The sequence below is a fragment of the Gorilla gorilla genome, chromosome 14 (genome assembly GCF_029281585.2).
Source record: "Gorilla gorilla gorilla isolate KB3781 chromosome 14, NHGRI_mGorGor1-v2.1_pri, whole genome shotgun sequence".
NCBI classification, from domain to species: domain Eukaryota; kingdom Metazoa; phylum Chordata; class Mammalia; order Primates; family Hominidae; genus Gorilla; species Gorilla gorilla.
Window position 1 is genome coordinate 60,498,279 of NC_073238.2, and position 13,912 is coordinate 60,512,190.

At 45.0% G+C, this 13,912-nt stretch overlaps 1 protein-coding gene across 1 annotated transcript in view; it reads left to right on the forward strand.

Moving 5' to 3' along the window:
* The first annotated feature begins 7,662 nt into the window (after nt 1-7,662).
* The window catches only part of ERICH6B (glutamate rich 6B), a 66,157-nt gene continuing 59,907 nt past the window's right edge, over nt 7,663-13,912 (forward strand). Inside the window, exon 1 of the mRNA XM_055359617.2 lies at nt 7,663-7,716. The gene's annotated coding sequence lies outside the window, so the exon portion shown is untranslated. The remainder of the gene's footprint in view (nt 7,717-13,912) is intronic.

Here is a 13,912-nt window from a genome sequence, read left to right on the forward strand (position 1 = left end):
ATTCCCCAGATCGAAAACTCCAGCCTTGCCCAGGAAGCGACTCCTGTGGCCCAAAGGCAAGTCACTCAGCGTCCCCTGTTTCCTTCCCCTACCTCTCTAATGTGGGGGGTAAACAGCAGTCCTAACTGGCCTTCCAGGGAGATGTGAGTAGTGACCAAGGTCAGTGTTTTTACAAGTGTTCTGTGCCAAGTGATGGCTCAAAGTCACCCTCCTTGAAAGTTCAAACCTGAATATATTCGAAATTCTATTTATAAAAAAGGCCCTAGGAAATGATGTTGTAATGAGTGCACTGGGTGTCTATGGTGCTAAAAACTGCACTGATTGGTCTAAGGGGGTTGCCAGAACATTTTGCTTTCATGTTTGCCCCCTGGCATGTTTTAATGTGGATCCAGATCAGCCCAGGCACCATGGAATTCACAGAAGTAGGTCATCAGTTGTTCCCCTCATGGGGGAGAGCAGCAGACTTCAGCCAAGAATCACACAAGTTAATGAACAAGGTTATAAACAGCTATGGTAGACGATAACAGCAACAAGAACACATTACATTTGCAGAGCACCATGGAATCCTTGGAGTCCTTTACAGAAATGAGGCTTCTCACCTTGATCCATCTAGGGTTTCCAAGCATCGGCTGGGAGAAGCCCAGTGACAGCCAAGGGTCGCCCACTCCATCTTCTTCACCAGCTCCCAGCTTGCTGTCTTAGCCTACCCATAACTCATCTCTTAAGTTTCTCCCATAGCAGGAGGGAAAGTGGAGTGATGGGGGCTGAAAAGTCCAAACCAGAAATTTCATTTGTGGTCAGCCTCCTGTGTGCCTCTCCTTCCGTTGGATCATCCATTTGATCCACATCCTTCTGTTGAAATCCTGCTACGAGCCTGACATGGTGCCGGGCTACAGTCTCATGGGTGAGGCAGACACACAAACCAGGGAGAAGTGCAATAGGAGAAAGGCAGTGAGAGGAGGGCAGTCAGGAAAAGAGAGACTCTTTCTGGAAGAGCTTGTGTGTCTTCCCAGAAGAGGTGACTTTGGATTGGGTTTTAATGAGTGAATAAACTTGCTATAAAGTGATAAGGAAATTCAAAAGAAAGGGTGGGACTCCAAATAAAATCCCACTCTGGAGGAGCCGTCAGAAATATGTACTGGATCCTGCAGAGAAAAAAGAGGGCCCGTTAATATATTGAGGTCTCTGGTTGGAAGGGACACATGCAACTGTCTACCGAAGCTCAAGGCTTCTCTTGCACCAGCAGACAGGGTGAAGCCCTGTCCTCCCATTTCTCCTGTTGGAGATGGGGCTGATGTATCCTGCTAAGACAGACCCTGGCAGCAAATTCCTCAGCCCTTCCAGACCTCAGCCAAGAATCTGTATCCATGAGTCCCCCAGCCCAACACCGATTGGCCTCTTCCTAGACCTTAGTGGTTTACCGGCCTCTTCACTTGTGTTGTATAACTAAAAAAATCTTTGTATAGAAACATTTGCCTATGTTCTTGCTATCCCACTAAAAATAGCAAGTGTGAGTTTAATAACAGCTTATTCTGTGTTTCATATTTAATCCCTCCAAACTCCAAATGTGGAACCAGGCATCTGTGCCCTTTCAGACTGATGCTTTCTAGAAGAAAGGGGTTGCTTAGGCAGCACACCCCAAGTCCCAAGCCTGCCTCTCAGCTCTATATCCATAGAAGATCCCCAGTCCAGTTTTGACTGGTGGTTGTGATAAACTTCAGCTTTATGTTAGTTCACCGCTTCAAGTAATGCTTTTGGAGCATGACTATATGTGTGTGAGTATGACTATATTCTGCACTTAGCCGTGACCATCGGCTGAGTGCCCTGGGAGCTACACCTGATCATGTTCATGGACACAATCGACAAAATAAACACTGTCAATATTCCTCACCCAGGCCTAATTTTCTGAACCCCTGACAAAAGCTGGAGCTTGCAGCCCTAATCAAACCAGTCTGTACAACCAGCTTTTCTACAAGGTCTCCGAGGTTTATGGAGGCACCAAGGAGAGATTCAGGTACAGTTCCCAGGTACTATTAGGAACCTGGTCCACAACCCACCAGTTCCCAGAACTCTGTAGCCTTTTGGCTGTGGATATTTTTTTCATTAGGAGGGGCTCACTGCCACAAGGGTACTCCTCTTTGAACAAGGACATAGGTACATAGGTCCAACATAGGATAACATGTCTACCAAGGTCAACCATTCTCTATCCTGCAAAATTCCTAACTCCTGGAAACTTGCAAACTCCTGACACCATCCTGGACTCTGTGGTATGTGCAAATGAGCTCTTTTGCCTGGATGTCTGAAGAGTCCAGTCTTCACATTGAGGATGGCCTCTACGTGACCTGGGAAATTATGCTTGGAAGAAATCCATGAGCAGTCAAAACCCGAAAGTCCCTTTGCTCCTGGTCTTACCAGCCTTCCCAATGACTAAGTGGGGCAATTTCAGGTCATAAAAGATGCCCTTCCTCTCTGATTCTATGCCTCCCTGGTCCCCCATTGAAATCTAGAATGCTTGCTGCTTCTGTAGTCTGTCATGTGAAAACACAGACCCTCTAGCCAAGGCAGCTGCCCTTGATTCTTTAGGGAGGTCAGCAGCGGGAGGAAGAGCCCTGCTGGCCAGGCAGGTAGGAGGGAGGAGAAAAGGCTGTCACATGGGGCATGAACAGCATGGGCTCCTTCCATAAACAAGCTCCCCTGGAACATCCTCTGGCTAGCTTTTAATTAAGTGGGGACTGCCCAATTCTCTCATGGGCCCCATACCCCAGGGGCCAGAGGTAGTGCTGGCATCTGCTAGCTCCCCAACATCTCCCCTTACAGGTGATCTCTTTTCCAACTCCTGTTAAAACTCTCCTCTTTTCTCATTCATTACATAATCATACTATGTTGTATTTTAATTTATTTTCCTGTCTTTCTGCTTAAGCAAGAAGCTTTCTTGAAGACTATCTATAGGTATGCCTTATGCAACCTTGTGGCCCCAGTGCCTGACACAGTGTCTGGGACATTAAAAAGTCCTCAATAAATGTTTATGGAAGGAAAGAGGGAAAGAAGAAAGAGAAAAAGGAGAGGAGGGAGACTTGGAAGCTTATCATTTTCAGAAGCACATATTGGATAAGGTCTGGTGAATACACTAAATGATAATATCAGGACTCACCAATATTTGGGCAGCCTAGAGGGGTGAGGCAAAACCTGCAAGATGAAATGTAACATCAATCCATCTAAATACCTGTATCTGGTTCAAAAAATAAGTAGAAGTTTAGCACAGAAGAAAAAACAGATAAAGAACATAAAAGCTACCTTCAAATATTTGCAGCTCACTGGGAAGCAAGTTGGACTATGTAGCTTCAGGGAACAGACCTCAGAAGGCTTGCTGGAAACCCAAGAGAAGAAGACTTAGCAGCAGAAGTGTGTGCCATTCGATTCATGCCAAGTATAGTGCCTGGCACATGGAAATGGTGGCTGTGATTTTTGTTATCCTTATTATTACAGTGTCATGGTCATTATTTATTATTTATTAGATCTGCCCAATAGTCAGTCTCACGAGGCACTGAGCTCCCATCCTTGGAAAGCCAAGGTCATCACTGGGGAGCCACCTGTGTCTGGGGTCACCCCACCTGTGTGGGGTGTTTGTCAAGCTGATTCCTAACCCCTGGCCTCCCCTTTCCCCTAATCCTATGACTCTAAGAACAATGCCCTGTATGTCCTGGGTAGTGAAAGCTCTAGATGCAATTCCTGACTGAGGAAACTGTCTTTTCTATAAAGGTTTTGCACTCTTTGCATTAGTTGCACTGTGCTTCCCTCTTGCAATGCCACTGAAGCATCTCTTTGATGTTGAAAAACAAAATTGCTTTGTGTGAAAGCTTCTTTAATCTTATATAGATACAAATGCCTTGTATCTTTGGGGATATGCCAAACCACTTGGTATTTGAGAATTAATCTTATTAAAGAAAGCTCTGTTTAATCCCCACTGCTGTTTGCCAGAGATGTCAAATAATTCGACACCTGTTCCTACTGCCGCTTTACTGTGCACTCTTCCTGGATTTATTGTTAAGGAAAATGCATTGGCTTGATCGGGCTGGACAATGGGATTCTAGCATTCGGTTGGATGCTATAGCTATAGTAAAGTTGCTTTATAAGTATTACCTCAGTTTCTTAATTAGTTAAAGAAAAGGAAAGAAAAGTTAGGGGTAGGGGACACTTGCCTGTTGTGAAGAGTAACAAATGATATGATGAAATTGCTTCATTAACTATCCAACTCAATATGATTACTTACGGTAAAACATCAGTATTGCTAAGAAAAATGGGGTTCATATAAAGTAACTATTTGTTGTCTCTTCCCAAGCATATAGGAAACCCCTGTCCTTGATTAGACCTAGTCTGTAAAATATCTTTTGCATATTAATGTATATTATATATAAATATATATATACACACACACACACACACACAGTCCTGCCACATAACATTTCACTTGACAGACCGTGTACACAACAGTAGTCCCATAAGATTATAATACCATATTTTCACTCTTCCTTTTCTATATTTAGATATGTTTAGATGCACAAATTCTTACCACTGTCACAATTGCCTACAGCATTCAGTACAGTAACATGCTGTCCAGCTTGTAGCATAGAAGCAACAGGCTACACCATATAGCAATAGACTGCACCATGTAGGTTTGTGTGAGCACACGCTGTGATGTTGACACTGTAACCACCTGACAGGTTCTTCCTGACTGCTGCACAAACAAAATCAATTCACAGAGACCATGGCACTGCAGTCAGAAAGAGTCTAATTGACGTGAGGCTGGCCACACCATGCAGGAGATGGAGTTATTACTCAAATCAATCTCCCTGAGCATTTGGAAGTTAGGGATTTTCAAAGATAGTTTGGGGAAAAGGGTTGGGGGTGGCTAGGCAAGGGGTTATTGCTGCTGATTGGTTAGGGGTGCAATCATAGGGCTATAAGAAATGGTTCTCCTGCTTGCTGAGTTACTTCTTTTGAGTGGGCCACAGGAGTAGTTGGCGGGTCCAGGTGGAGCCATAGGTGTCAGACATGAAAAAAACCTGAAAAAGACATCTCAAAAGGCCAATCTTAGGTTCTACAATAGTGATGTTGTCTGCAGGAGTGATTGAAGTTGCATATCTTGCGACCTCCAGAATAATGGCTGGCAATCATTTATGTCTATACCTTAGCAGAATTCAGCCTCCTCTCTCCTCCTGGCCTGGTGGTCTCTCATTAGCTTTACAAAGGTGGTTGAGTTTGGGGAAGGGCTATTATCATTTCAATTATAAACTAAATGTCTCCTAAAGTTAGCTGGCCTAAGCCCAGGAATTTTTATGAGCGTCTTGAAGGCCAAAGGCAAGATGAGTGTTGGCCAGATCAGATCTCCTTCACTCCCATGATTTTCTCACTGTTATAATTTTTGCAAAGGTGGTTTCAACACAATGGCAAAATTGCCTAATGATGCAGTTTCTCAGAGCATATCCCCATCATTAAGTGATGTATGATTACATAAAAATGTCAGTCAAAATGAACTCACTGGCTCCCTTTCTCCCAATTCACTTCTGGATCTTCTCAGTTAGGAGCTATCAGTGAACAATCCAAACACACAACCATATGAGATAATCACTCAGTTACTAATTTTGTCAATTATTTGTCGAGCTCCTATCAAATGCCAGGCACTATTGTAGCTGGTGGGAATACAATGGTGAACAAGAAAGCAAAGTTCCTACTCTCAAATCTACAGACCAAAGAACATGGTATGTTCAGGAGTAACAAATATTATGAGGAAAATAAAACAACATGATATTACATGTAGTGATTGGAGGTGAGGGTCAGGGGTGGCAGTTTTAGAAAGCCTTGCTGGAGAGATGACATTGGAGGAGAAACTTGAGAATGAGCCAGGTGTTGGAAGATCTTCAAATGGATGAAGAACTTTTCAGACAGTGGGAAGGGCAAGTGGAAGCATCCTGAGGTGAGAACAGGCTGCAGCAAGGGAAGGAGGATTTCCAGAAGGGCAGGAGAGGATGTGGGGCCAACTTGGGTCGGCCCAGGAGGGCTTTCAAAGGGAAGTGGAAGCCACTGGAGGATGGCTGGGAGCAACATAGAAGCAGTGGAGCAATGTGGTCTATTTTATGTTTTTAAAAGCCACCTCTGAAGAATGGATTATTGGAAAGCAAGAGCCAAAGCAGAAAGACTGCCATAGAAAATGCTGGATTTGACGATGGTGATGGCAGTGGTGGTAGAAGGAAGAACGGATTCAGGACATTTTGTGGGAGGTGGTGCAAGAGGACTTATGGATTGATTCGTGGGTTTGGGAGGATGAAAAAGAGGAATCAAGGGTGACTCCAAGCTTCTTCATCTGAGCACTCAGGGAATTATACCAGAGGTTCCCAAACTTTCTCCGTTCAGGGCACCCTCAACGTCTCAGTGAATTTTTCACGGTGCCCACAGGCCAAAAGAAATCCCTGAAGGTTTCATGTATTGAATCGTTACATCCAAATAACTTAATGAATATCTCATCCTTGTGTCACATATTTATGTCACAATTTAATACACAGAAATTGAAGGCAAAAATAATGCTTTTATTTCCTTCTTAAATAGCCACTGCAGGGGAGAAAGCGTAATTTATTTTCTTTCTCTTTTTAGGTTCTTAGTGGAGACACTCTCCTGAAAACAAAAGTCAGATTAACAAAAAGCATGCAAAAATGTATGAATGCTTGCTGTACCTATCATACAGGAGAGGACTCAGTTCAAAAGTATTTCTCTCTCAAGGCAGTGGCTTAGGGACCTTGCTTAAATAGTATTTTAACAAAGAGCCATAAATACCATGTAGTGACAAGACAAAGAAAAGAGCAGTTCCAGTCTATTAAAAAGCAGGAAAGTGTGTGGGAAGAGAGTAAAATCTGTTCCCAGATTCCTTTGGTGTCTGCTGCTGCCTTCTCTGGGCCAATAAGCAAATGCCATCTCCAATAAGGCAGGATTTTTGTGCTGCCATCAAGCAAACAGAGGCTGAGGCCGAGTGTTCCCCTGCATTTTCAGTGCCTTTAACTTAACAATTCTTAGTATTTTGGAGGAAAATATTTTTATTTCCTCCCCACAGTGACTTACTAAGGAATTGTGTGTACCCATTGGGCATTGCACAACTTCCCAAATCTTGGAATCAATGGGACGTGGCCACCCTCATTTCCTGTTCCATACTGATTTTGGGGTGGTGCTTGATTTTTATCTCAACAACTGCCAAATGCCCAGCTTTGCAAAATACGCCATAATTGAAAGGAATGTAGCATAATCTAAAGTTAGTCGATGTCCAACAGATGTCAAGTATCACTGTTTCCCTCAAAAATTTAAACTATACTGTGGCGTCCCTGTGAGTTCTCTGCAGTGCCCAGGGAGCCTTGGTGCACAGATTGGTGATGCCATTCAGGGGTGGCAGTGGGGTTGGCAGAAGAGGCACACCGTAAGTAAGGGCTGCTTTGGTTTGATTTGCTGTTGGACATTCAATGAAAGCTACTGACCAAGGAACTTTAAGGAAGAAACATACCACAAAACTAAATTCATCCAATGTTAGTATAGAAAAAAATCTATTTTCCAGCATTATTAAGAAATATGTTTTTCTCTGCCCAACTTCCTGGATAACTAACCAGAAAACGTTTTTGTTTCAGCTGTTATTGTTGAAAACTCTCTTGGCTTGGACTCAGTTTACCCCCTGATATTGTAAGTACTCAGCCAGGAGCCTGACTGGGATCCATTGTCCCATGTCTTGAAGATTACACAGTCATGATTTCAAATAATTCTTATTGTCCTCCCTGTTAGCCACTCCGTGATCCTAGAAACAGCCCTGTCAAAATAGACCTCCATGAAGTGGATTTTATTTTCCTACAGAAACAGCATTTTCAATGAATTGCATTTCTCATTACGAACAGGGCATTCAATAAATTCTAGATGATACCACCAGTAGAGCTTCCAAAGAAATGTTCTTGCAGGGTTAAAGTCTCTTATCTGCAAGCTCTGAAATACAAAAAGTTCTGAGAACTGAGTCTTCCTGATAAGTTTGTGACACTCATTTTTCCACAAAACCTGACCTTCCAGAACTCCATTGGGAGCAAAGTCCAACCTAAATGGAAGTGGGACTAAAAGCTTTTCTTTATCCCACTTATTGTAAAAGTTTACATGTTTGCTGCAGAAATACTAAGACTCACCACAGCGTGCTTCCCCAGAGCCCTCTGGGGTTGTTTTTTTATCTACAATGTAATTGATATATCTAAATTCCACAGCACAACTGGCCGCAAGGATTTTGAACAAGCGATAGTTAGTCTCAGAAACACAGGGTAGAAAGGAACCTATGGATCTTCTAGGTCAATCTATTAATTGCCTGGAGATATGTGGCAGAAGCAGCGAACATGTTCAGAATCATACACTTTTTAGGCGAGGTGCAGTGGCTCACACCTGTAATACCAGCACTTTTGGAGGCTGAGGCAGACGGATCACCTGAGGTCAAGAGCTCGAGACCAGGCTGGCCAATATGGTGAAACCCCGTCTCTACTAAAAATACAAAAATTAGACACGCATGGTGATGGGCGCCTGCAGTCCCAGCTACTTGGGAGGCTGAAGCAGGAGAATCGCTTGAACCTGGGAGTCAGAGGTTGCAGTGAGCCGAGATTACACCACTGCACTCTGGCCTGGATGACAAAGTGAGACTCTGTCTCCAAAAAAAAAAATATATATATATATATATATATATACTTTTGGGATCTCAGCCAAGAAGACAGTGCAATTTCTCTTGCCACCAGCTGCCCACCACCCCACGACGCAGCCTAAACATGGCTCATAATTGCTGAAACCCTGGCATCTCAGCACAGTTAGTGGGTAGAAAGGTATTTTTCACACACCCCAAAAATACCCTTCTTCTGAGATCTGAAATTAAATATGGCATCTGTTGTAACAATTATCAATAATTCTGCTTTGTTGCTGATAATTGTGACTATTTAAGAGAGGTTAATTGAAAGGTTCTTTATCTGACTTGAAAATTAGTGCAGTCAACTTGTAACTGCGGATGTCTTTCATCTCAGTGAATTTCATTTTAGCAGGTATGAACTCTAAATATTATTTCTTCATTCTTTTAAATAATTTTCATGAAAGCTTTTAAATATTTGAAGGAATCCCTAAGAACTTGAGTTATAAAGATTGCAAAGAAGACATATGTTGCTTATCTCCTCTTTTGCGGTATTTAGACTTTGGAATGAGACAGACATTGAATATCAAATATGGCACTACATAGCTATGGCCTCAGACCAGCTCACTGCCCTGGTTCTTAGTTGGTTAATAGGATAATTATACTTTGCCAGATTGTGTTCAATCTTTAAAGGAAAAAGGAAAAGAAAAGGAAAATACCTTTTTCTGTTCTAGGCACATAGTAAGTGCTCAGCAAATGACAGAAACCCAACTTCTCCCTCCTCCTCTTCTCCCCCTCTTTACTTTATCAAGGAGAATTATTGTTTAACCAGAGCTTGTGAAAGAGGCTGTGAGAGAGCTAAAGCCAGTGCGCAGGGGGACACCCCTAAGAAGGTTCCCTGAGAAGGGCTCTCCTCCAAAACACACATGACATTTGGCACTGGGGAAAGAACATTGCCCTCAGCAAGAGCAGACCTAGGTCCAGATCTTAGTCTGGCCACTTAGGATTTGCCTGACCTTGGTGGAGTTATTTGATTTCTCTGAACCTCAGTGCTGTCATCTATAAGATGGAGATGATAGTGTTTACCGCATAAGGCTGCAATGATGAATCCATTAAACAGGGCCCACGAAAGCACTTTGCAGCACAAAGCACTATACAAACAGCTAAAGCATAGAGAAGAAGCGGGGCCATACTCCAGTCTGGAAACAGAAGAACCTTTTCCTAATTTAGATAAAAGGAGAAGAAAAAGCAGACGTCGCAAATTACAGCCCAGTCCATGTGATATTGATGCTGGGCAGAATTCTAGAACATTTCACTTGGGACAGGGTACAGGCAGCAGGGCTCCCTGGAGAGTGAGGCGGGGGCACTGCACCTCTCTGACCACCCTTAGAGATGGGAGGACACCTTGAGTGGGTTGGGAGTCAGGGAACCAAAGAGGAGGGGCTTCAGGAAGTTGAGGGGGAGGGGCCTCGGGAGCAAAGTGGGAGGGGCCTCAGGGATTCCAGGGGCCGGGTCTCAGGGAGCACGCTGGGAAGAGCTTTAGAGAGTGGAGACTGAAGGGCCTCAAAAGCTTGGCCCAGCCAGCAGCCTGTAGAAAGTGCTGCTTTCATCCAAACCTTCTTGGGTTTGTTTTGTTTTGTTTTGTTCTTTTGAGACAGGGTCTCGAAACCAGCACAGTGGCTGATCTCAACTCACTGCAGCTTTGACCTCCTGGGTTCAAGTGATCCTCCCATCTCACCCTCCCACGTAAGCTAGGATCACAGGTGCACACCACCATGTCCAGCTAATTGTTTTAGTTTTTTTTAGAGATAGGGTCTTACTGTGGTAGCTAGGCTTCTTCTTGGTGTTTCTTTTCTTTTTTTTTTTTTTTTTCCAGCCAAAAATGTTTGTAGTAAGATTTTCTTCCTCCCACCTTTGGACTATTTTTGATGCTCAGGTAGAAAACAAATTTTTCTTTCAAACAACTTTTTTTTCACACCTGTAAATGAAGACTGTAAACTCTTCTGTTTCCCCTGAAAGTTGATTTTCCTTACCTATGAAGTGAGGGTGATGATGCCCACATCAGGGCTCGCTGTGAGGGTGGAGGGGGCCAGAGCTTTGGCCACACAGAACCTTAGCTCCCCTCCCCACAGCCTCCCCTGACTGACGGATGGAGATGGGCAGCATGAGGGGCTTCTGCCACAGCATCCCTGGGGCTTTCTGGTTGGACATTTGTATCAGTGGTTTGGATGAGGATACAGATAAGACTAAGCTGGGAGGAACAGGAAATGGCTAGCAGTCAATGAAAAATCATTTGGATGAGCCAAAGAAAATGTAACGTCCTGGTTAGAGGGGCAGGAGCCCCCTTCCCCTTTTGGAGTGGGTGCTCCAAACATCCTCACAGAGTCAGCAGAGTTCCCTCTTCTCAGATACACCGCACTGCACTGTGACAGGTGATAACAAGTGTGCCCCTGTCTCCACGTGTCTGGGCCTGGGCTCGACTTCTGTTCTGGGCCGCCTGTGCAGAGAGCTCCTGGCCCACAACAGTGCATCTGGGGAGAAGACCCTAGAACCTCACCATCCACAGAAGGGTGGAAGGAATGGGAAAGGGAGGGGCCTGTATTCGCACATTCACTCAACACACATCGTACCCGCTGTGTGCTGGCCAGGGCCCTAGGTCCTTGGGCTACATCGGTAAATCAAACCAAGATCCCTGCTCCCAGGGAACTTACTTTGTAATGAGATGAGCAAGACAGCACACACCACAAATGAATAAGGTTCTTGGTACATTAGATGGTGAGAGGTGCTCTGGGGACAAAGGGAAAAGGATGGCAGGTTAAGGGACATGGAAAGTGCTAGGAATGGGCAGGGGAGGACCCAGGGCAGTGGGGCATGCCTCACTGAGGCACTGGGGAAGGGGGTGACAGAGGGAGCAGGACTCTGGCAGAGATCTGGGGACAGGACCCAGGCACAGGGAGAGTAAGGGCCTTAACCAGAAATAATGCCCTGACCAGCACCTGGCATGTTAGGAAAGACCAGCAGGTCTAGGACCAACAGGACAGGAGCCAAGGGAGGCAGGGGGAGAAGAGTCGGGAGGACGTTGCAGGCACTGAAAGGGCTTTGACTTCATCTGGGAGAGGGGAGCTATCACAGGGAAGTGAGGGGTCCGCCCCACATCTTCAAAGCCAGCGACTCTGTGAAGAATAGACCTGTTAGGGGGTGTGATTGTTAATTTTCTGTGTTAATTTGACTGAACTAAGGGAGGCTCATTATTTCTGGGTGTGGCTGTGAGGGTGTTTCTGGAAGAGATTAGCACTGGAACTGGTGGAGTAGGTAAAGGAGATCATCTTCACCAATGTGGGTGGGCATTGTCCAAGCCACTGAGGGCCCAGCCAGAAGAAAAACATGGAGGAAGGGACAATTTTTTTCTCATTCTTCTTGGTCTGGGACATCCATCTTCTCCTGCCCTAGGACCTTGGAGGTCCTGGTTCACAGGCCTTCAGACTCCAGGACTTACACTAGGGGCCCCCCTCCTCCATGTCTTAAGCCTCCAGCCTTGGACTGAATTACACCACCAGCTTTCCTGATCCTCCAGCTTGCAGATGGCAGATGGTGGGGCTTCTCGGCCTCCAAAATTGTGTGAGCCAATTCCCATAATAAATATCCACTTACATTTCTATATATATCCCACTGGTTCTGTTTCTCTGGAGAACCCTGAATGATATAGAAGGTAATTGCAATAATGCAGGCAAGATGTGTTCGTGGCTCAGAGCAGGGTGGGAAAATGGAGGGATGAGAAGAGGTGAGATCCTTTGAAGAAGGAGCCAGACTGCTCTCCTGGTGGACATGAGGTTGGGTGAGAATGAAAGAGAAGAGTCTTAGTCCAAGGGCTGAGAGGTCTGGGGAGGAAGACTAGGATCCCAGTTTAGGCACAGTGAGTTTGAGACGTCTGTTAGACATCCCAGCAGAGATGCCAAGAAGGCTGTTGGAGTTGAGCCTGGAGTCCTGGAGGAAAGTCTAATTGCTACCTTCAAACCCTTAAAAGGCTGTCATGTAGAACTCTTCATCCTGGCTCCCCCAGGACTGAAAAAGGCCAGTGATGAGTGGAAGTCAAACCAAGAAGACTGATTCAATCCGAGGACTTCTGGACTGCAGCTGTCTGGAAATTGAATGATGAGCTTTATAAAGCACAGGCTATCTTACATTTATAGATAACAACTTCCTGAAAGCATGGCTGAGAGTCAGAAAATGTGCTGACACATTGTGAGGGCAGTTCTCTCTGGGCAAACAAAGCATCACCAAGAAAATCCCTCAAGTCAGGCTGCTTTCCCAGGCAGAGGTACCAGCCTCCTGAGGAAAAGGGAGCTCAACTCCAGCACTGCCCCAGAACCATCATTTCTCCTGGGACCCAGCCACTAGGACCCAGAATGAAGGACAGACAGACCCCAATCTCTAAACTTCTCAGCTGGGCTGCAGACAGTCCCTGGAGCAGGGTAGTTGGAAAGCAGATCTCTTTTTTCTCTCCCCATGGCATGAACTGATTAAGGCCTCAGAAGGACCCACAACACACATTCACACACATAGACGTTTACACACACGCACCTTCAGAGCTGGTTAGGAATAAGTGTGCAATAATAACAGTGCCTGACACTCCTTATGCCTGTACACACTGCCTCATTGCATCCTTCCAGGAGATAGGTCCTGTTGTTCTCAAATGGGTCATGGTCTGAATCACAAGTTGGAGCCAGGATGTTTGCCCCAGACACTGGGTATCAAGTTGCCATTACTATTTATTCCACCTGTAGGCTTGTCTTACAAATTTCTAAGACAATTAAAGGGAGAGTGTCTGGAATGCAGTTTCTTTTTCTGATCTTTGAAATGAGAATGCAGCTGACTGGACCCTTTTTACAAGGCCTGATGAGAAAATAGGAAGAAAAGACCCGTCACCCGGAATGATGGCATGCCATTGACAAATGCTCCTCTGGGCTATCCAGGGGACCGGCTGATTTTGATCTCTTAAGCAGCTACAAAAATCTGAGAGGTAGGGAGCCCTGAAGTGTAAGCCTTTGATGGAGTGGCCAGTGCCTATGTGTGCTCCTCACCTCTCCCAGGGGAGAGCTGGACAGACTGGCTGTCAAAGAAAACCAAAGCTGGACAGCAATCAAAGCAGTAAAATATATACATTTTAAAATTGCTTAAAAATAGGCTGCCACTGTGTTCCCAAGGCTCGTCTTGAACTCCTAAGTTCAAGTGATCCTT